The sequence below is a fragment of the Gymnodraco acuticeps genome, unplaced genomic scaffold, assembly GCF_902827175.1.
Source record: "Gymnodraco acuticeps unplaced genomic scaffold, fGymAcu1.1, whole genome shotgun sequence".
Classification (NCBI taxonomy): domain Eukaryota; kingdom Metazoa; phylum Chordata; class Actinopteri; order Perciformes; family Bathydraconidae; genus Gymnodraco; species Gymnodraco acuticeps.
The window spans coordinates 37,733-61,100 of NW_022989916.1; the positions used below are offsets into that span (position 1 = coordinate 37,733).

The 23,368-nt window shown below is 41.5% G+C and overlaps 1 long non-coding RNA gene across 1 annotated transcript; it reads left to right on the top strand.

Annotated features, from left to right (window-relative positions):
• Positions 1-21,280: 21,280 nt before the first annotated feature.
• On the top strand, positions 21,281-23,057 carry LOC117542240. The gene is made up of 3 exons (XR_004568398.1): positions 21,281-21,352; positions 22,530-22,786; positions 22,934-23,057. It is a non-coding gene; the product is annotated as an uncharacterized LOC117542240 (long non-coding RNA).
• Positions 23,058-23,368: the final 311 nt, after the last annotated feature.

Here is a 23,368-nt window from a genome sequence, read left to right on the forward strand (position 1 = left end):
GGAGATGGTCTATGCCAGGGGTACTCAAATACAAATCTTAAAGGTCCAAAATAAATGTTTCAATAAGACAAAGGTCCGTTTATTACGGTCATTCAAACTTTTAAACAATTGCAACAAGATTCTTAACACGAGGTTGCAAAAAAAAATAATCTGTATGCAGCAGTTTTCATTGTTATTGTGTCTGTGCTTGACCCCTCAGAGTCGCAGTGTCAGAGCTGCACAGTTATGAATAAAGACAGCTGCACCCTCTTTCATTCAGCATTCCCATTATTGCTTTATAAATGTATTCCCCCTTGTGTGTCCACTGAGGTTCGTCAGGCCCAACACATCTTCAAAAAACTCCCCCTTTGCCTCATCATAAAAACTCACAAACACCAGCAACTGAGCATTGTCAGTGGTGTCAGTGGACTCACCCACAGCTAAGGAAATGCACTGTGCATTTTGTATTCCATCACAAAGCTGATGAATCAAATCACCAGCCAGTATTTATGTTCTTCTGGTTGCTGTGGAATCTGAGAGAGGGATTTGCTTGATTTTACCTGTTATTTCCTCTTTTTGTTTGCCTTCAACATGGTCTCCATCACTTCAGTCATGCATTCTTTTATACTGCAGTTATTATCCAGTGGAGAGTCCTTACCTACTGGCCTAGTTCAATCAAAGTGGTTACTTTTTTTTTGGCTGGGCAGTGTAGTTTTAAACACCGTCTTATTTGACTTTCTCAGGACTTAAAACAGTTTTTTGGGGGCAGACCCCCTCAAAGAAAACAATATATTTACACACGTAAGGTCATCATCTTAATAGTTGTGTATGCTCATCCGCAGAGGTGTGGACTCGAGTCACATGACTTGGACTCGAGTCAGACTCGAGTCACACATTTTATGACTTGAGACTCGACTTGAAAACATCACAAAAGACTTGCGACTCGACTTGGACTTGAACACCAATGACTCGGGACTTGACTTGGACTTGAGCCTTCTGACTTGAGGTGACTTGCTACTTTAATTCAGAGGTCTCCAACACGCCGATCGCGAGCTGCCGTTAGAAGAGCAGACTCCCGTCGGGGAAAGCAGAATCTTCAGCCGCTCCTACTCTTGCTGAGAATCCTTGCAGGCAGGGGCGGGTCTTTATTTAGCTGGGCCACCATGCGGCCAATCATATGCGAGGACACACTAGGATCATACCATTATGTGAAAGAAGGGTGGGGGCACAGCATGTGCAGAGCGACGGGGAGACGGGGAGCCGGATTTAAATGCAAGCGCGTCGGAAAAAGTCAAGAAATGAGCGAAAACCGAAAAAAGAAGCAGCATCTGGCTGCTTTTCAATGATATTGGAGAAAGCAAAGCTGAGTGCAGGATTTGTAAAATGAAAATAACCTTCAGAGCAGGGTAAACACTCAGGATTTATTGTCAGAGGTGGGAGAAGTTCAGACAATTAAACAAAGTTACAATCAGGGTTCCCGCGGGGTCTTAACAAGTCTTAAATTTGATAATCAGAATTTAAGGCCTTAAAAAGGTCTTAAATATGATTCAGAAGGTCTTAAAAATTATCGGATTTGAAAGGTACTTCTGTGTTGCGACAGCGTCTAAATGTGTTTTGGGGGAAATGTCCGGGCTGCAAAGTAACCAGTACGGTAATAGCCTTTCAGTTCCCCCCAACAATTTGTATTGAATTAAATCAACATGGAACCAGTAATCACTAACTTTGTTTCCCCCGGCCCCTTATTGGAGAACACCCAGCTAGTAACCTAGCAACCAAGCTTCAGCTCATGTAGCCTATCTTCGAATCTACTTACAAATAAATATGGGGAAGTGTAAGTTCAACCGTATTTGGTTGGAAAACATCTAATTTAGTGCTTGGTTGAAACCAGTGGAGGGAACGTGTTTGAAGCCCGCTGCACCTTTTGCAAAATAAATTAGTGTTTGTTTTGCTAATGTAGCGTTAGCTAGTGCAGCGTTAGCTAGTGGAGCGTTAGCTAGTGCAGCAGCAGCTAATGTAGCGTTAGCTAGTGCAGCGTTAGCTAGTGCAGCAGCAGCTAGTGCAGCGTTAGCTAGTGGAGTGTTAGCTAGTGCAGCAGCTCCCGCAACAACACCGGGGGACCTCCGGGCGAAGTTTGGGTCTACGTCAACCCTAAAAGCGGAGGTGCTGTAGACGCTAAATACCGTAGCTAAACACCAATCATACAACAGCAACGATGAAATAGTGTAGCCAAGGCAGCAGAGCTCAGTCTGAATATAGCTCTTGTCACTCTCTCTCAGACACACACACACACACACACACACACACACACACACACACACACACACGCTGCTCGATTATGGCAATAATCAAGATTATGTTGGTCAATAATTAATATCACGATTATTAAATATGATTATTCATTGACTTTGAAAACATCCATTTATTGAACTTTAAAACAGATAATAATTTGAACAGTATCTTTTTAACTGTTGATTACCCTGAACGTATAATTCAACTGAAAAACCAATACAACAATTAATTAAATAAATGATACATTACTAAAAAAATCATTAGATCAAATATGTTGTGGTGCACTGTCACAACCTAGCAAAGCAAAATAATCGTTTTTTCCGATTATGTTGTTTTCGTAATTGTGGCAGGCCAAAATCGTAATTGCGATTAAAATATGATTAATTGCACAGCCCTAACACACACACACACACACACACACACACACACACACACACTCAAGCGCACACACATACACACTTTTTGTCTAACACGCTAACACAGTTCTGTACTGTTACGCTGTTGTGTTCAGTCATTGTTCTTATGTTGAACATGAATACATTTACTTTGTAAGTGATTATGGGACGTATTTCTTCTTTATATACATTTTCCTTCATACTTTATTGCCGTGAAATAGGTCTTAAATTCTATTCAAAGTGGTCTTAAAAAGGTGTTAAAAAGTCTTAAATTTGAGTTGGCGAAACCTGCAGGAACCCTGTACAATAAAAAGTCCTGCATTCAAAATGTTACAAGTAAAAGTACAAAAGTATTAGCATCAAAATATACTTAAAGTACCACCTGCAGAGGGATCTAGATTCAGGTGTTCTCTTCCCCATAGAGACCGCCTCGCTGCACATTATCCCTTGCATAAAGATAGATTGTGGGTCCCTTATAACATGTTGTACACAGTGGAAATAAACATTCTGGTCACCTCAACATCAGGGATCTTATACATTAAACTCCTTCTGAATCAAACCGTCACGGTAGCCTTACCTTACTGATCCCTCTTAAATTAGAAAAACACACGTTACTTTACCAGCAGAGAGAAAATGGATTATTAAATTATTAATGTGACTAATAAAGAGCAATTTGATTATTAAGTATTATTCTGTTGATCGATGTCATTACATTTGGTGAAAAACACATAATGACTTGTTTATGACTCGTTTTGTCAAAGTTTAGGACTTGGACTTGACTTGAACTTGCCCATCCTGACTTGAGACTTGACTTGGACTTGCAAAACAATGACTTGAGACTTGACTCGGACTTGAGCGCAAAGACTTGAGACTTGACTCGGACTTGCAAAACAATGACTTGGTCCCACCTCTGCTCATCCGTGAGCAGAGCATCAAGTTGACATGTCTATTACAGCTGAATGCGGCGATTACCATTTTGTTCAGCAAAACGCCTCACAAACGTATTAAGATCAACAGCTTTAGTGCGTTTTGATTCAATGCTGAGTACAGCCTCTTCTCTGTCAGTATAGACCGCAAATACCTCATTCCTTCAGTGCTTGGGTTCGAATGCTTCTCGTTTTGCGCCGTCCAGTTAAAAATGAAATCGCCGCCAAATCATATGTCCACGCTCGCGCCAGCACCGGGGGAGGGGTTACATGACGTGCATCTTGTGCTGCATTCACTTGCACTCGGACATTAGAGACTTTCTCTCATAAATGTCCGATGAGCCACAACTTTTCTTTCAAAACAAAGCTGCCAACTGGGGTGGCAGCTGGGGTGGCAAGGCCTATTTTTAGGGTGTCAGTTGCCACCCCGGTAGGTGAAACTAGGCTACTAGCTACAGTACAGATGGAACTAGATGAACTGTTAACTCTCGCTCTGATTTTTATTTTATTTTATTTTTTATTCTCGCTCTGACTTAGACAGGTTGAAAGAGAAACACACATTTTTCCCACCCGCATTCCGCGAAGACCCGCCCTACTGTGCCTCTGATTCGCAGATTGTTTGGGGGGGAAAAACGCTGACTGGATGCTGAATGTGATTGGACCAAAGCGTTGACACACACAGGTGGAACACAGTGGAACAGTCAGACATGCAGAGCGCTGTTTGCAGTGGACATAGCGGAGAATTTTTACTCGTTGCGAATGCGTTGTGGCGATGTCTCACATATAATACAGAGAGATAATACATGTGAAAAGTATAATTTGCTCAGAGTCCGTAGACAGTGGTGGTTCGGTCCGGATCCGGACCTGAGTCCGTAGTTTGAGGATGCCTGGTCTACGGTCAGCCGCTGAGAGTTCCGGGGGATTTCCTCCCAAATGCACAGTGCTGGAATTGGGCCGGTACTCACCGGTACGCAGTACCGGCACTTCTGGTTTCTGCCCCATGGAAGTACCGGCACTTCTTGCTCAGTACCGGCATGCTGGCGGTACCTCCGGTACTCATGCACCGTGCCAGTACTCAACACTCTCCCGCCGTTCTTATTATAATCCATATATATATATACAGCCGCCCGGTACTCAGTAGATGCGTCATGAGGTGCCGAACGGACATTCTCATCGCTCTAACCGCTGGAGTTTCACAGCGGCTGTCAGCTGTTTACTCCTGTCATTCAAACAGAACGTGCTGGAGAGGGGGCGGGGCTTATCTTCTCCATGTAAATACTGTGGTGGAAACGACTATGTCAAAATTAACCTATTTGACCGTGATTTAATAGTAATACACGTTTCAAAATAATAATAATAATAATGCCGAAGTAACAACATACTGAAAAACTGTTAGTAAAACCATGTTTTAATGCTTTACAATTTACATACCTAGATGCACGTGTGTTGTGTTTATGCAGTGCAACTCCCACCCAGTGGGTGGCTATGTAGAGTGATAGAACAGAGCAGGCACGCCCCCGAGAGAAGGAAAGCAAGTCACGTCACAAATTAGCATTTCTAAAATGTTAGCGTGGATTAATAAAAGTGCAAAAAGACAGCGGTTGTCGCCGGAAGAAACTTCAAATACAGAGAATGCTGTGCCTGTGTTGGAAATTGTGTCTGATGGGGAGCTTTCTTTGGTTGATCCTCCTGCTCCAAGTTCTAGTGCATTAGCATTAGCACTAGCTCCGCCGCCTCCTCCAGAGCCTCTAAAGTTAGCTGCTGCTGGCGCAACTGCCACCACCAACACCGGGCAAAGCGATGCACCTGACTGCTGGCCAACGGACCAGGTGCAATATTTTTGCAAGACCAATGCATGGCTCCTTCTTAAAGATAAGAAGCTAGGATGTCGGATATGCAGAGATGTCAAATCTTTGGGAATACACACTGGACAAGGACTGAAACTGTCAACTGAATGGGGTGAGTGTGCAGTGTCTCATTTCGGTGTTGACAAGGGCAAACAACAAGCTAGCCTGAGAAAAAAAATCAAAGAACATAAAGAATCACAAGCCCATGTAAAAGCTGCTGACATCCTTACATCTGCTTCACGTGAAACTATTCAACATCAAGTGCATAAATCTGAATTAGACACCACTATCAGAGTTTTTAGAACGGCATATAAAATTGGCAAACATAGCCAGCCATTCACAGACATGCCAATTGATTTGAATGTACAGAAACTGAATGGGCTGAACGTGGGCAGGGTTTTGCACTCCAATAAAACCTGTGGCGAAATCATCGACCACATAGCTCATGAGCTGAAGAAAAAAATGGCAAAAGACATTACAGAAAACCAAAGAAAAACTGTGTTTTGGTCGATGAATCTACCACTATTAGTGGTAAAACGGTGCTTGTTGTGTGTCTACGCTCAGCATTAGCTGATGCTGAGCCCGAAACGTTTTTTTTGGGAGCTGATCGAGTTGGATGGAACAACGGCTGATGACATCACAAAGGCGTTAATGGAGTGTCTTGGAAGAGATTTTAACGAGGACTTTTTAGGTCAGTGTTTCGTTTCTTTTGCATGTGATGGGGCTTCAGTCATGCTAGGGAAGAGAACAGGCGTTGCTACCCAGTTGTGTAGTAAATTCCCAAGCCTGTTTGTGTGGCACTGCTCCAATCATCGTCTAGAGCTGGCAGTTGGGGATGTGGTCAAGGAGGTCTCAGGGCTCAATCATTTCCAGATCTTTTTTGACAAACTCTATTCCTTGTTCCATGCCTCCCCCAAAAATCAGAGGCAGTTAGCGCAGTGTGCGCAAGCAGTCGGACAGCGTCTCCTGGTGATAGGGCGTGTTTTGTCCATCCGCTGGGTGGCTTCAAGTGAAAGGAGCGTCAGAGCAGTCTGGGAAAACTACCGAGTGCTTCATGATCACTTCACAAATGCTGCAAACGACACAAGCAGGGATTCCAGAGACAGAGCAAAGTACAAGGGCCTGGATGATGTGCTCACATCTGCAACGTTTGTCAGCAATCTGGGACTGATGTACGATGCGCTCACAGAGCTCAGCGACCTCTCTCGGCAACTCCAAAAAAGAGAGATGACACTGCCTACAGCAGATAGGCTCTTAACTCGAGAAATACGAGTTTTTGAATCCATGGTCACCATGCCTGGCCCACACATGACTACAGTTCATACAGCTCTAGCTGAGAAGTCCTTCAAGGGTGTTGCCCTGCGTGAGAATGGCAGGCTTGTACAGATTCATGCAGGTCAGTTTTTCCGCAGTATGGTAGAGAATCTGAGACACAGAATGACTTCCACAACCTCCTCTCATGTCAGCACAAGAGAAATCCCATTACATGGCCGGGAGGCCCGGGACAATCAGCTAATCCAGGACATGAAAGTTATCCATCCTGGAAGTTGGCCTGAAGAGGAGTTAGACGTACAGTATGGGGACGTAGAGGTGCTACGTTTGTGCGAAGTGCTGAAAGTGGACAGAAGAGAGACTGTTCAGGGCTTTCGCGAATACAAGGAAACCAGGGCATCCCGTACACCTGCTGCCATGGAGCCTCTACTGAAAGCAGTCCGAACCATCGCTGTCTCCACTAGTGAGTGTGAGCGGGCATTCAGCTGCATGAACGATATCCTTACTGCAAAAAGGAATGCTCTCTCTGTCAGCCGGACTGTCCAGCCTGGTTTTCATTAAATGTAATGGACCATCACTAGGACAGTTCAATCCGGAACAGTATGTGAGGTCCTGGCTGGCAAAGGGAAGGAGAAGTGCTGATGAAAGAGCCTGTCCAGCTCCAGCCCCTGATACTGATGTCCCCAAGGCCTTCTGGAGCCTTTTCTAACAATGTGAAGTATATTGCAAAGCAGCTCACCCAGTGAGAAGACTTTTGGCATAATGTGCCGATTTGTACAGATCCTGGAGATAGAAGGACTTCAGACCAACCAGGGAGTTATCTGATCAGCTTGGTGTTCAATGTAACTCTTTACCATGGCTCAGACTTTGTTACTTGCAGTTACAGTTTCTCATTTTAGATTGTGCAAATTTTGCATTTGTTTTTACATGTTCTTTGTTCATGCTCTTTATCATTTTTCTGAGTTGGAAAGTTAGATTGCATTATAGTTTACTTTATACATATTTGTATTCTTCAGTGGTGAAGTATATTGCAAAGCAGCTCAGCCATGTGAGAAGACTTTTGGCACTTTTTCGTTTTCTGAGTTAGAAAGTTAGATTGCATTCAAAATGTACAGAAATACTTAATTTTGTTAAAGCTTTTTATAAAAAATGCTTCTGACCAGAGCTTTGTTTCCTTGTCATTAATGTTGAACACCACCAGAGGGGCTCTCACCTGAAAGGTCTCTGCTTCATGTGTCTTCAGCAGAAGATCTAGACTTTGATTGCTATATTTTCAGTTAATATTGACCTTACTGAGCTTTAGCCATATCCGCTGCCTATCATAAAAAATGTTAAGTACAGTGAACCTTTCTAAAATATACAGTAGTAAAGAGACAAACCCACCAGCATTATAGTAGCCAAATTCTTGTTTGTGGGCTGTATATATAAAATTGACTTGAAAAAGTTGCTGATTTTAGAGTACTGGCACCTTTTTCATTCCAATTCAAGCACTGCAAATGCATCGGCTCCCTGGTCGGCGTCGGCCCAGCGGGCTTTCCTGCGTGACGCCGCTGAGGCCTTTGCTCCGATCCCTACTACTCAGCACGGTACTCAGGTGTCCCAGGTTCCCGCAGAGCTCCGCTCGGCGGAGCACGTGTTCATCCGGCACGATGCGCACAGAGGCCCCCTGCAGCCCCCTTATGATGGGCCTTTCCGGGTCTTGGAGCACGGGGACAAGCACCTGGTGGTCGACCTGGGTGGCAAGGCCGAGCACGTCTCGGTGGACCGGGTGAAGACTGCTCACCTGGACTTGGACCAGCCTGTGGTGCTGGCTCGACCTCCGCGACGGGGCCGCCCCCCGGCCTCGTCCCCTGTCACGGATTTAAGACCTGTTGTTCCGGTCCCTCCCCTTCCAGGGGCCGCACAGGCGGGAGTCACTTTTCCGACTCCCGTGCTCAGGAGTCGTGGGGGTCGGCGTGTCGTTCCTCCCCGCCATGCTGATTTTGTTTATGTGTGAATTCTGGGGGGGCTTGTGTGGTGACACGTTATTGGACATAATTCACCTTGCTTATTGTGTTGCCACACGGACCCTTTAGTGGGGAACACCTGTAGCTTTAGCTGCCATTCCTGCTAGCTCATCAGGCAGAGCAGTGCATGTGTTAACCTCTCTGAAAGTAATGGATAATAAAGATTGGAACTCCATTCTTAATACACCGCCTCCGACTCTCTTTTCACGGCACTACACTATAAACTTTAAACACAAGTCATGTGCACGGAAATGCTGTTCAACCATTGGTCAGACATGAAGCGGGTAAAAACTACATGTAAACACGGAAAATCGCGGCAATTTCCACCGGAGCCCAACATGGAGCATCCGCAGATTATTTTCATGCTGCTGTTCATATGGAGAGCATATCAACAGAATGTAGCGGGCGACGCATATCAATACATACTGAGACAACGTGCGGTAAAAAACGTTATAACCGTTAGTTAATTAATTCGTTAGTTGAGGAGTTGGGCATATGGCTGATGTAGGCCTAGGTAATGTTCATAGGATTTCATAATTACACTTCACACACTTTTCTAGTAATTATTTCATAAGCAGCTTTATAGGTTGCTTGCTTATTAATGTGTGTTTTTTATAGTGGTTGCAGTGGTTTTATAGCTCATCCCCCAAGTCAAAAGGACAGATAACAAGGCATGTACACCGGCAGCATAAATAAGTTTACAGTGAACGTACCATTGTTATCAGAGTCCTCGGCATCCGCGGAGTAACTGCGGCTAGTATCCGCCTTAGCAGCCCCGGCATCGGCAGTGGAGCTCAGGCTCCCCTCATCAGGCGACTTATCCACCTCTTCCTCCGCATAGGACTCAACCACATCTACGGGGCTCACTATGGGTCTTGTGTTCAAGATACTGTCGAGATCCTCATACCAAATAAATGTCTCTTTGATACTTGGGGAGCTGCCGCTCTTCTGCAGCGCGTCGCACACTTTTATGTATTGTTGTCGTAGTTTCTTCACCTTTATACGACACTGTTCAACACTCCGGTTAAATCCTAGTTGCTTCAGTCGGTCGCTAAAGATTTTTGAACACCTCCGCGTTTTTATGAACCTTCTCCAGCAGTTGAGAAATGTTCTCCTCTGCCCAGATATCCAGAAGGCATCTGTGTTCCTCATAGCTCCACGTTTGTCCCCTGCCGCTCATTTCCCCACCATTTGCAATCCTCTCCTCCACAACAAGAAATGACGTGCAAATACTACGCTATGTTTTGGTGCGGATTGCGTTCACACCAGCGGATTGCGTTCACACCAGCAATCCAGAGTTCGCAAGAAAGCTTTCCGAGACCACCTATTTTAGCGGACCAGAGTCCGGTTGTTTAGTTCACTTAAGAGGTCTCGGACTGCGTTCACACCGACCCAAATGAACCGCACCAAGCGGCCAAACGCACCAGGGTTCGATTCAACCGGACTATACAAGGCAGGTGTGAACGCACCCTTAAAGACCTTGGACCGGACCAACCCGATTTGTATATATCACAGCAAGCTCGTGAAAAAGACAAAACGTATTGTAAGAGAATATTTTCCTTTGATCTGTTTATAGAGTTTCTTATTGTTTTATAGAATCTGTGATACTGCAAACATCTGCTTGTAGTCAGTCAGAGACTCCTCTGTAGGTTGAGGTCACAGGTCAAACGCTTCTCCTATGTCCGTGGGGGGTTGACCTGGCAGCATCTCTTTGAGACAAGCAGACCATTGTCTCGCATCGGCTATTGATTATACGCGGGCTTTCTGGGAGCCCGCCTCTCCTCGTGTTGGTTAGATGTTTTGTGTCTTTTGGTTGAGAGATTACCTTGGTGGAGCACAAGGACAGTGTGAAACTAGGATGATCTCCCGGCCGTATGTAATTGTCTGTCTCTCAATAAATATCAGTGTATTGACAGGCGAATCCAGTTTCCCTCATTTGATGATGCGCTCAACATTGCTGCAAAGAAGTTTTTACTTCACAATTGGCGTCGCGAACGGTTACCAACAAATCGTCGAGCTGGTGAGTGTAATTTCAAATCTATATTTTGACATTGCCTCGCCAGATTCTGTGATTGACGGTATAAAATTACCTGTGGAACAGATAGATGCAATATTTTTGGTTTCCTCTGTGTGTGTGCACGGCAAATATTCGGAGAGACCTTAAAGAGGGCATCAGTAATGTGGAACTTCGGTTTAAAAGCAATGTAAAGATTTGTACTGAAACGAATCGCCGAATTCTGGAGATTTCAACGGTTTAACTAGTTAAATCAACTCGCCTCGAAATCACCCTGTTGCTGCTGCAGGAAGAGGGTGTGGGTAATTCCCCTCCCCCCCCCCCTGTGGGGAGCAGCACACGAAACAAAGCACAGTGTCGTATTCTACTTAAATCGCACCATTATGAGTTTTGGAAATAAACATAACTCTTATTAGGATGTTACTAAATATTACGTCACGCTGTGTTTCATAAACTGAGGGGTTGTTGAATTTGGCTGTTGTTAAAATAAAGGGTACTGAATTCATTAAAAGTCTCTGCTCTCCGGATCGGGGAGGGCAGAGCACCACTAAATTAGCATAGTGGTTGTTGATTGAGAATAATGTGGTTATTACTCTTCAGCAGATTCCGTTCTTAGAATTAATTAAATTAATTAATATCTCTGCTCTCGGTCGGTTGAGCAGTTTTACCACTACATTTGCATAGTGGTTTTGATTGAGAATAAGGTAGTTTATTGCTCATCAACAGAATTAATGTTTAACAACACAGACTTGTATTTTCTGTTAATCACACCATAAGCTCAAGAACTAAATTGAGCTATTAAATGGGAAGGGTGGTGGCAGAATATTACATTCACACTGTGTTTAATAAATTTACGGATTATTGAATTGGATTTTGTTTAAAAAAATAAAAAAAATAAAAATAAAAAACAATAAGTAAAAATAAGTACTGATATTTCCCTACCCCCGCTGAAGTTTCCCTAATTCGGATTAAAAATTAAACTGGATGAGTTTAGCTGTCACCTGATATTTGTTGCGGGTTCATGTTTGTTTGTATAATTGTTTCGTGTTTGTTTGTATACCTGCCGTCTTGTGCATGTTTTTGTAACAACTAATAAATGAATCAGTCCACAGCCAAGGTAAAATGAATCTAAATTTCCGCAAAAGGAAAATAAATAGCAAAAAAGCCTCTGTTTTACACCCGGGAACCTCAGAGGCATAACTGCGGGTCATCTGTCTGCTCAAATAGGTCAATGTTGTATTATTTGTTTCATTTATTCTTAATCTATGTATTGTATGGTAATAATGAAAATAAAATAACCTAATGTATTGAACACATTCCGAAACAAAGCAGATAAGACAAGACTTAGACACAATGGTGATTGAACCTTTTTGCACGATTGATGCAAAATGAAAACTTTGTCATTATCTGTTTCCAACTGGCCACTGGAATCAGATAATGGATATGAGTTGAAGTTCAATTACAGTTTTAAATATAGTTCAACATCCTTTTCTATACTCTGCTTGGTGCTGCAGAAGAAGAAAATAAAATAAAACGCAAGACACAGGGTCAGAGACAGGCGTGACCTCTGGAAGGAGAAGATAATCTGAAGCAGACCACGGCGCGACCCATTGGGGGTTTTATGACCACAGCACAAAGAGGAACATCTAATTGCAGCAGTCAGTTTATAATTTTGCCAGTACTGTTGAGCATTTTCAAAATATATTTTCATGCCTCTGTGCATGGCTTAGTCTTTCTATCTGTATAGCCACTGGTGTAAAGTAACTAAGTTCATAAACTCCACAAGTCCTATACTTGGGCACAATTTTGAGATACTGGTACTTTATTTGAGTATCTAAAATGTTTTGCTGCTTTATTTTTCTACTCCACTACAGTTCAGTGGTACATGGTGTACTTTTATTCCACTACATGTATTAATACCTTTTAGTTACTTTCAGATCTGGATGAATGATGTGAAATCTAATCAAGTGTTGAATCAGACTTTAGTTCCACCTGGAGTAAATCCACCAGCTACCCTGCAGTATACAAAGTCATTCAAACTAGCTGCACCTTTACCCGCTTTGAGAACACTTTCATGATCAATCATTATAAAACATATCATATATAGTATTCTGAAATAAACCAATCTGCACAGTGACTACTTCTACTGTCGCTATTTTCACTATATTTTGATGACAATACCTTTATACTTTTACTTGAGTAACATTTTGAATGCAGTACTTTTACTGTAACATAGTATTCCTACACTCTGGTACTTCTGCTCTGAACACCCCGTTCTAACAGCTGTTCTTCAGCGGTCCAGTCTGTGCCACAGTCACTCCGGACCACACAGCTAATATTAACGAACACATCCGTAGGCAGTAATGTACATGAACGCGTTCATATTTTGGGCGAACGTGAACTGAACGTACTGTATTTCCGCTAGATGAACGTAATTGAGAACGCGTTCATTCTCAGCGCTGTACATAACGGCGTTCAAGAGTGCGTTCATTCTCAGCACTGTATTATAACGGCGTGGTGTTGTTGCAGGAAGTCCCGACGGGGAATACTTTTGCGGTAGTACATCTCTATATACATCGATACAACATTACGTGTTGATAGAAATCATCACATAATGAAATAAGACCCCACGGTTTGATGATTGACAGGTGTGTGGGCTATCTTCCATTTTGACACACAGAACAAGGGGGGGCGATCCACCCGTATCCAAAAATGTAAAGTAATTCAAACAGACTCGTCCCTCTGTGAGGAGCAGCAGGTTCAGCTTCATTTAAATATGTCGTGCAGTATTAGATGGATTTATTTTTTTCATCTCAAGAGAGAATGTGTATTTTATGTTAGTATTTCAAAAATCTCCTGGGGGAGAATCCCCCCAGACCCCCTGCGGGGGTTGGGTTTTCAGCATGTGAACTCTTTCACTTGTGAGGAAATGGCAGGATTGGCTCCAGGTCGCCTTTTTATTTACTACAAGACAAATGTTTTTATTTTATTTTAATTTCATACAGTTCAATTTGGATTGAGACAGGGAAATATTCTAAACCTCACGCGTGGCGTTTCACTGACAAGGGGGCGATATAGCGTGTATGTAATTACATTTCAAATACTGATTTGAGCCCCACCACTGTATGGGTTAGCCCTACCATAGATTATCTATCGCAAATACTCGGGAGCCGATAAGTCAATAAGTTGCTTATCGCGACAGGCACACAATAAAACAGTGGAAACAAACATGTGTTTGACTTTCATTATTTAATGAAACTGTGTGCCCTTTATAGTCTGTGTCCAATATTGTGTATTTGTATATATATATTATATATATATATCCTAAATATATGCTAAGGTCCCGCTACGGACACGATAGCAGTCGCTTCGTGCGCATGTGTGTAATTAAACCCATGATATCAAAATCTCACTCCAGCCAGGTACCCAAAGTTAGCAACCCTGTCCATACCCCAATTATATTTTATTGATGACAAGTTTGCATCCCTGCCTGTTATCGTTTTTCATCACGGAGCTGGAAAAATGGTGTATTGATTACTGATCTGTGCAAGTCCAATTTGTTAACTGACTTTGGTTCTAATGTTAATGTTAATTTGATTTCAACCCATAAGTAATTATTTAAATTAACTCAACATTCCACATGATGGATTAGTGTTCCACATTTTTCCCACTAATTTGTTTATGATTAGGCCAATGGTAAAGAGAGACATTGATGACCCTGTGTCCTTTTTGTTAGCACGTGGTTCCATTTTGTCTAATGGCGTTGGACAGCTTCACTAAGAGTCACCCAGTTCTACCCTGCTACAGTCCGGCTGAGTGCAGTCACAGAGATGCTATGGCTGCTCTACATGACATTAATGGTTTGGTCCGAGAATGGACACCATTTCCTGCTCCCAGAGAGAATGACGCTCCTCACACTGAACAATACAGCCATTGACACTGTCTCACGTGGGTCTGCTCCCCCCCACCGAGCCATGAACTGGAAGCTGGAATTCTGCTCTGAACACTTGGAACTGTCACACCAGCACCAACCCTTGGGTCAGTTAGATGAGACTAACGGCTTCACTTAGGGCATATGGGTCAGAAATATGACTCTCGTTACCACAGAGTGGGTTGTTTGTTTTTTTAAGGCTATTCATACTGCTATGCAGAGTGAAGAGCCCCTACTATTTTAACAAATAGGCCTGTCAGGGGCCTCTTACTGTCTACTTCTGCATGTATTCACATTATATGGACCATGTTTACACCTGTTGAAACTAGGGCTGCACGGAACTCAGGCTACAATACAACCATTTTGTTCTGCTCTAACGATTCAATTTATAAATTCTACATCAAAATAGTTCGTTTTTATTGTTTCCAATGATAACGTCACCTTAAGTGGAGGAATGCAAACCTGTTTTAAAATGTAAGGTTTTGAATTTCTTTGACATTTCTCAGTAATGACACCCTCAGACGCCCACTATCATTTATGCCAGTGGTTCCCAAACTTTGTTGTGCCCAAGGCACACCAAAGGACAAGTAAAAAAATCTCAAGGCACACCTATTGTGAAAAGATAGCCCTTATAACACGTGTTATCACTCATATTATGTAAAGTATCTGTAAATGTGCATAATTATTTACTAATGCCAAATAAAATGTGACAAAGACAACTATATTACGAAATATTTCCGAAATTAATTTGAAACTTTATCAAATTAGGCTTCATCAAAGCAGCAACACACTCATTTATACCAGACAGGTCACAAAATAGAAAATGAGGCAAAAGAAACTCAGCAGAAATTCAGCACAGACAACTGTCAATGCAAGGAAGCTGCATTGTCCATGGTCCGGAACTACAAATTATAAATGTATTACTTTAAAAAAATGTAATATATTACACTACTTCGTTACTATCTACATAAAGTAACTCGCTACTTTACTCGTTACTTTCCTCGCCGAGCACGTACAAACTGCGCATGCGTGAGTGGCAATAACTTTCCTTACCAGCAGGTGGCGGTAGTCAAGTTTAGTGCGCCGGACTCAGATGAAAATATTCGTGCTGGCCAAACGGCGGTACTACACTTCCGGTTTGGTTGCCAGGCCCGAAAACACTTTTCCCATTGACTTACATGGGGAAAGAGTGGTCTGTAACTCGTTGGATAATTTTTTTAACTAAATAAACTACCCAGTATGAACACTTGTATAGCCCTTATTAAAAAACATTCGTTCCTCAAGTTGTAAAACATTTGCTAATAACGTTATTCTGAGAGTTATTTCCCTCTGCATTATGAACGCGCATCTAATCCACGGGACCGCGCAGCCCGGCACGTTCATGTTACGTGTCCCGACCAATCAGAGCACACTGTGCTCACAGGGAGGGTGCTGGAGCCAGGCTCTGGCTGGAGTTTTTGGAGCTACAACGAGCGTTAAAGGCAGAGAGTGAAATTCAGTGAATACACGTAGTTTACAGAGATGCTGTATGAGGAACCAATGTGAGTTGCGTTTATCTTTACCCATGGATGCACAATGGGAACGGATCCATATTGTCTTACTGCCATCCCACGGAGCTGTAATAATGGATATATTGCACATGTTTGCTGTAATTCATTGTCATACTACATGGGCTGTATGATTGAATCTTGTACCGTAAATGTTGTATTAAATGGAGTTAATATTACCGATATCACTAGATCATTACTAGCTAGCCGCTAGCTGCTAACTGCTGCCTCGTTCATATCAAATCCATGGCGGTAGTGTGTATTTGTCATTTAATACAGGCAACAACCGGAAGACAGAGAAGAAGAATAGACTGCGTGATATAAAAATAATGGGCATACCTCCACCCCTCGATAGTTATCGCTGACTCAGCCATGTTTATGCAGCACTGCACGTGGAGATGTGGACGCGCAAGTCGCGCAGATTACGTACATAAACCTACAAAGTACTGATATAGTAAATTAAAAAAATAAATGATTATTTTTGTGTAGTTGTATATTGAAAAAATAATGTATGGTTGTCACAAAATCCCACGGCACACCCGGACTTGCCTCACGCACACCGTTTGGTAACGGTGGTAACTCAGATGCTCACATGGACTTGTATGTTTTTTCCTTCATATCTAACAGAAATAAGAGAGAAAGAGATGGGAAAGTGAGTAAAGAGGGATGGGAAGGAGGAGAGATATTTGCGAGTTGCATACTGACTCTGAGTTTTCTCGATTAATAGCTTATATAGACAATACCATGCTTAAATAGACTCCTAAGTTATTATTTCATATGTGACAATATGTAAGAAAAGGGAGGGAAGAGTCAAATTATATTGAGAAATTGAGCAATTTATTTCATATTGGAACATTCATTTCTCAAACCTATGTTTTATGGAAGAGGAAATGTACTTCTGATAAACTAATCCTTGATCAAACGGTAAATGGTGAATTAATATAACATTTATAATCATTGAGAAAGGGTTATTCCACAGGGACTAGCTCACATTTAACTTAAAATAACATTTATCTGCTTTGGACTGATGAGTATATGATTCTTGCATGTTAAATGACTAACACAAACCTTACATTTATAATGTGCATGTCTCAGGAAGGCTCCCAAATCATTCTGAGGGGGCCTATCCTATTTTTGTAATTGAATGATAATGTGCTAATCCATTACCTTGAGTTGTCTGCACTCAGGAAAACATCCCTATCAAGTGTTAACCCAATAACTAGGACAGCTCTGAAGGCCAAGGGTCAGAGAGAGAGGATCACACTCTGCGGCTGCAGAGAGCAACTTATCCACGGGCAAGGAGGTCGTTCGAGATGAGAGGATTCTAATCTTCAACTTTCTGATGAGATGGGATGCTTCTTCATTTTCGCTCGCAGGACGAGCGATGGCTTCAGAGGTCGTCATACAAGGTTTTCATGTTTCTTGGAGGAGCAGATGTTTTCATAACCTCTCCCATCACGGGGGGGGGCATCTGGATGTGCCATTTGGAATAGGCAGGTGCACTGCTCTCAAGCAGATAGCAGAAAGAATACAGGCAGATGAGCCTCTGTTTCACTGGGAGATCATAAAGTGCTCACTGAATTGAGCCACAAAAGCAGAGCAATTGGGGGGGATTGAGATATGGCGCTCTGATGAAGAAGAGTTTGAGCCAATCAGCACCTCAGTGCTAATCTACAGATAATTGAGTTATGGCGCTCTGATGAAGAAGAGTTTTGAGCCAATCAGCACCTCAGTGCTAATCTACAGTATCAGGATGCCTTTACACACCAGACATTCTGTGTCATAAAGAGAGGAGGAAAACATGTCTTCTAGCTCTCGTACAAAGATAACATTTGAATTGAATGACCAGATGATTACAGATGTACAATTAATGATTGTTTTTGTATTCCCAATGAACAGATATGTGTTAAATAGTGGTGATAAATATATTTAATCAGATTACACTTTCACACTAAACTAATTAATTAATTGATATTTTCAGATTTATAGGGTATTGAACAATAAGATATTTCTAATATTATAACAGACAATGTTACTATCCTTAATCATTACCAGGTAAATGTACAACGAGGAAACCAGATTACAAGGCTCCCAATTCAGCGATTGAAATTGATTACAGTTGATGCTCTGAATAAAGAACTGATGTTTTGATTTTTTCCTTTTCAGGTTGTTATTCAATAAAATGTCTGATTCTTCCTTTTCAGATTGTTAAACATTTTGAGAATTGTTTAGTTTTCCCTTCAGATTTTGAAATGACATAATGATTGATAGTTGAAGTAATGTAATTAATTAAATATCATGCCTTACTCTTGAATAAAGCGTAATGAAGTAAACGTAAAGTAATGTTAAAGATTGAGGACACTGTAACTTTACAGATTACAGATTGATCGATTCATCACTGTGAATTTATACCTTAACTAGGAACCTTAGCTGGATCTCTCATGATTCTGATTTAATACCTCAATTGGATTTCTTATAATCCTAAATTCTAATTGTGTTTTTAATAAGTAATTGCCTTGAAGTAAATCTTTGAGATGTAAGCTGATTTAAAATTTGTGTTTGATGAAGGAGATTAACTGAGTGATAAATGATAAAATATCTTATTCTTGAAACATATATTTTGCTATAATATTGTTGTATTTCACGTGTTTATTATTGTGCTTTTTGACAAAAGATACCAAGCACTGAAGAGAGATGATTTTTATTATGATTGACTGTGTTCAATCATGGTGATTGAAATGTTTTCAATCTTGTTCTATTTTTAATGTAATGAATGTATCTGAGCCCACCCAACTCTGAAGACGCTTATTGATTTTAAGTATTGACTGAAATATTCTTAGACTAATGTTAATTGGTTATCAATAGATTGATAAAAAGAGTGAATCTGTAAGAGAATATTTTCCTTTGATCTGTTTATAGAGTTTCTTATTGTTTTATAGAATCTGTGATACTGCAAACATCTGCTTGTAGTCAGTCAGAGACTCCTCTGTAGGTTGAGGTCACAGGTCAAACGCTTCTCCTATGTCCGTGGGGGGTTGACCTGGCAGCATCTCTTTGAGACAAGCAGACCATTGTCTCGCATCGGCTATTGATTATACGCGGGCTTTCTGGGAGCCCGCCTCTCCTCGTGTTGGTTAGATGTTTTGTGTCTTTTGGTTGAGAGATTACCTTGGTGGAGCACAAGGACAGTGTGAAACTAGGATGATCTCCCGGCCGTATGTAATTGTCTGTCTCTCAATAAATATCAGTGTATTGACAGGCGAATCCAGTTTCCCTCAATTGATGATGCGCTCAACATTGCTGCAAAGAAGTTTTTACTTCACACGTATCAACGAGGCAGGCTTCTCACGTAGCTGGTACACCAAAGGCATGGCTAGCTGGATGCAAACAGGTAAATGCTATCTTTTGTTTCCCATGCTTGCTCTTCAAACAGCCGGGGACAAATACGATCTGTTCAGAAACTAGACAAAAGTAAAAAAAGTACAAACCACAGACTGTCTGTGTCATGGAGAATACAGTCGCTGGTTTATTTATGTCTGTATAGGCCGTTGTTGTGAGTGTGGACGGTCGGAGCATATATAACGTTAGCTTAGCCAAGCTCCATTCAGAAAACAAGCATTCTAAAAGGTTTTTCGCCTGCCGTCTGTCTGCAGACTTGTCAAAGCATTAATTCATGGTTTTTACTAACCGGGATCAGTATGTTGTTACGTCGGCATTATTTAGAAACGTGTATTACAATTTAATCACGGTAAAATATATTCATTTTGTTGTAGTTGTAGCTCCCGAGCCAGCGCGTCTTGTTTGAATGATGCGAGTGAACACAGCTGGCAGCCGCGGTGAAACTCGAGCGACTAGAGCGATGTGATAGGAGCGTTTAGAGCGAAGCGAATATTCGCATCGCGTCCGGTCTGAATGCAGCATTAAAGCGAGCTCCGCGCTGCACTGGAAACGCGCCATTACATCACCAGAAGTCCTAATTTAAGGGGTCATTTCTCCCCAAAAAAATTGTTTTACTCACTATATCAACAGCCCCACCAAAAATATTTTCCACCAGCCGCCACTGTGTGTACACATATATCACTTAAATTATTCAATACATCCTTTGTACTGAAGTATTCAAAAGTAAAAATTACATGTTTAATATAAATGATTTGCTGTGGCCAATTGTTTTCATTGCATTTACAGACTCGTGTAACTCTCTGATACCACCCAATGAATGCATTGACATACACAAAACAGATAGCAACACCTATAACAACTATTTAAAAAAAGGGGCTGTATCGACCTATATAAAGTATATAAATATAGTTTTTTTTTCAAAATACCAAAAAGATCCTGCATTTTAGCCATGCCTCATTTCGCTCTATTTGCTCTTTCCAGCGCTGTTTTTTCAGGGGCTGATTCTGTGAGCTGCAGCTGACCACGCCCCCCTGCAGGAGAAGGGAGCGTGCTTTGAGATCAGCTGCTAGGCTGCAGCAGGGAGAAGAGGGGGAGAAAAAGAGATCTCCGTCCTCCGTGTTTTATTCTTATAGAAGTAAGAAGAGAAGTAATGGGGCAGAAACCCTCCTTTTTACGCAGCGGTCCAGACATAGACATCAGACGGCGACACATATTCAGTTGCCAGTTACTTTGGCATTAGGGCAGGGATATCTAGATACTTTCCAAGGTTTGACACAATGAATTGTGCTACTTTTAAAGCAAGCAACGATGTTTTTCAAATATGTAATCAAAAAGCTCCTCAAAAACACGATCGAAGCAGTTCCTGCCGTTGTTACGTTAGTACAAACAGTAACAACGGACTACTTTTCTTAGCGGATGCATGTCAATTTAAATCAATACATAAAACTATTTTTTAAATCAATAAAATCATTATCTAAATCCATAAAAGCATTTAAATTAATATTGGGAGTCATGTTGTTACTTTGTTGAGAATGTGGCCATGTGTAATAAGCGGGATAATGTGCACATTGCATAATGTGCCTTCATGCCGATTTAGATCCCTCCGCAAAAACAAAACAAAAAACGGCTCGTTCGCGGGCGAGAGCCGGCTCCCGTCGTTCACTTAAAAGAGCCGGCTCTTTGAGCCGGCTCGTTCGCGACCGACACATCACTAACAACTACCTCTCTGTCTGACTTCGCCAAGCAGGTAAGGTGCTGCACCGCATGCCTCTAATATTTTAATGTTTATTGCAAGTAAATCAGTTGTAGTCACATATTTTTTTAAAGCACGAGCTAGCTAAACACATATTAGCTTTACTTGACCGGGGATATAGTGCAGTGATGAGTCCTACAACTCGGAAGTGAGTTAGCATTTTACAACTATTGGTTCCCTCGTATCAGAGTCAATGGGATTTCTCCATAGGATTTTGGAAAATAGCTCGTAATAAGATCTGTGGAAAACGAACCTGTTAGATAAAGGCACGTTTTGTTCAGCCGGATAATCTCCACATATCTACCCTACTTTTATAATTTTCGAATCATAAATCTAATGGCCAGAAGCAAAATGCTAACGTTATGCTATTGTCCCTACCCGATCTGCTGCTCTGCCCGATCTGCAGTGCGCATGTGCGAGATGGACAACTCCGGACGGCAACCCAAGTAGGACATTTGACACAGTGGCTTTTGGCAAAGCTCAAAAAGAAAACTCGAGAGAGATGAGTTATTGTTATTACAACGTGACTTTACTATTTAACAACTCTTTTTATTGGGTTATTTTATTTGGGGTTAAGTACATTGTCAGAATAAGTGAGAAATGGATTTAACTTCTGTTAGAAGTTAGAAGCCATACATTTTTGCATACATTTACAGTAAATATGTATTCAGTATGATAGCTGTCTAACAGAAGTTAAATTCAAGTTAGCTGTTAAATTGAAATAAATAAATATATCTGAAATAAATGGCAATAAATTGACAGCGAGCAAATAACTAATTACCTTTAGAAGTACACCAAAACATAACTGCTAACAATGTAAATGTTGTGTTGGAAAAAAAGTTCATGTAAGAAAATGTTGAGTTAAATACTTTTGGCACTGTATATACAAAGCTTGGAAAAAGGCCTATTGTGGCTGTCATACTTGCATACAGTGGCAACTAATAGTATTGTGAAGAAATGTCATGACAACCATCTACAGACTGTTACTGCACGCTGATTATTGTGGTCCTATTTAGGACAAAACGTTCAGAGCTGTCCTTGTTCCAGTCCGCCCCTGATTGATTAGTGCTTTAACTCGTAATTTACCCCAATGTTAAAGCTTGTTGATGATATGTGAGATTGTAAATTGTCATGCATTCAAAAGTGTTAACTGTATTTTTTCCTTCAACAGATTCCAAACCAAAGCAAGATCAAACAGCACTTTTTCTAGTTCTTCTCTTCTCCCTACTCAGAGCTATATTCCCTACATTTCTTCCTGTCTTCTCCCCATTCTTACCATCTTCATCTCTGTCTCTTTACCACTTTCTCTTTTGTATTTATAAGCACACACATACACTAATTGATGTTCCTGAAATGGCTGCTAAACAAGGCGAGGGACAGCTAGAAGACGCCATTTTCCTTGCCGATTTACTTTGTAAACAACTAAAGGTAAATTGTTTAATTTCAATGGTATTGGTTTTGTGCCCGATGTACTGATTAGGTTGATTGATTATGTGCTTGTAATTCAAAGTGAATAGGAATAAACTGGGAATGAAAAGCAGCTTGTTGTGATAATGCATGACTACTTTATTGAAGGAGGAAGAAGACAGGGCCAGAGCAGCATCTAGCAGGAGCAGAATCCGCTGGGTAGGCAAAGATGCTCAGGGGTGTCCTCTAAAAAGGAGGAGCAGAAGTGGGGCAACCTGCCGACGTACTAAAGGTTTGTGCATGTATACAGGTATTCATGATTAACATATGTCGTTTTTGTTTTGATTGTTCGCAACATGATTGGTACAGCATGTTTCAGCTTAGAGAGGTATTGAACAAATATCTGTTATTCCGTCGTACGTATAAAAATAGGCCATTGTAATAAATAGTTAGAGTTGGTTAGAACTGTTAGAACTCTTTTAATGCATAACATTTGTCTGCGATTGCCTCCTGTTCTCTGTAATTATGATCTGTTATCAATATATCTATTATAATTATTATTTTTCAGTCAGAACTGTTGCCATTGACAGTCCATTGACTGTG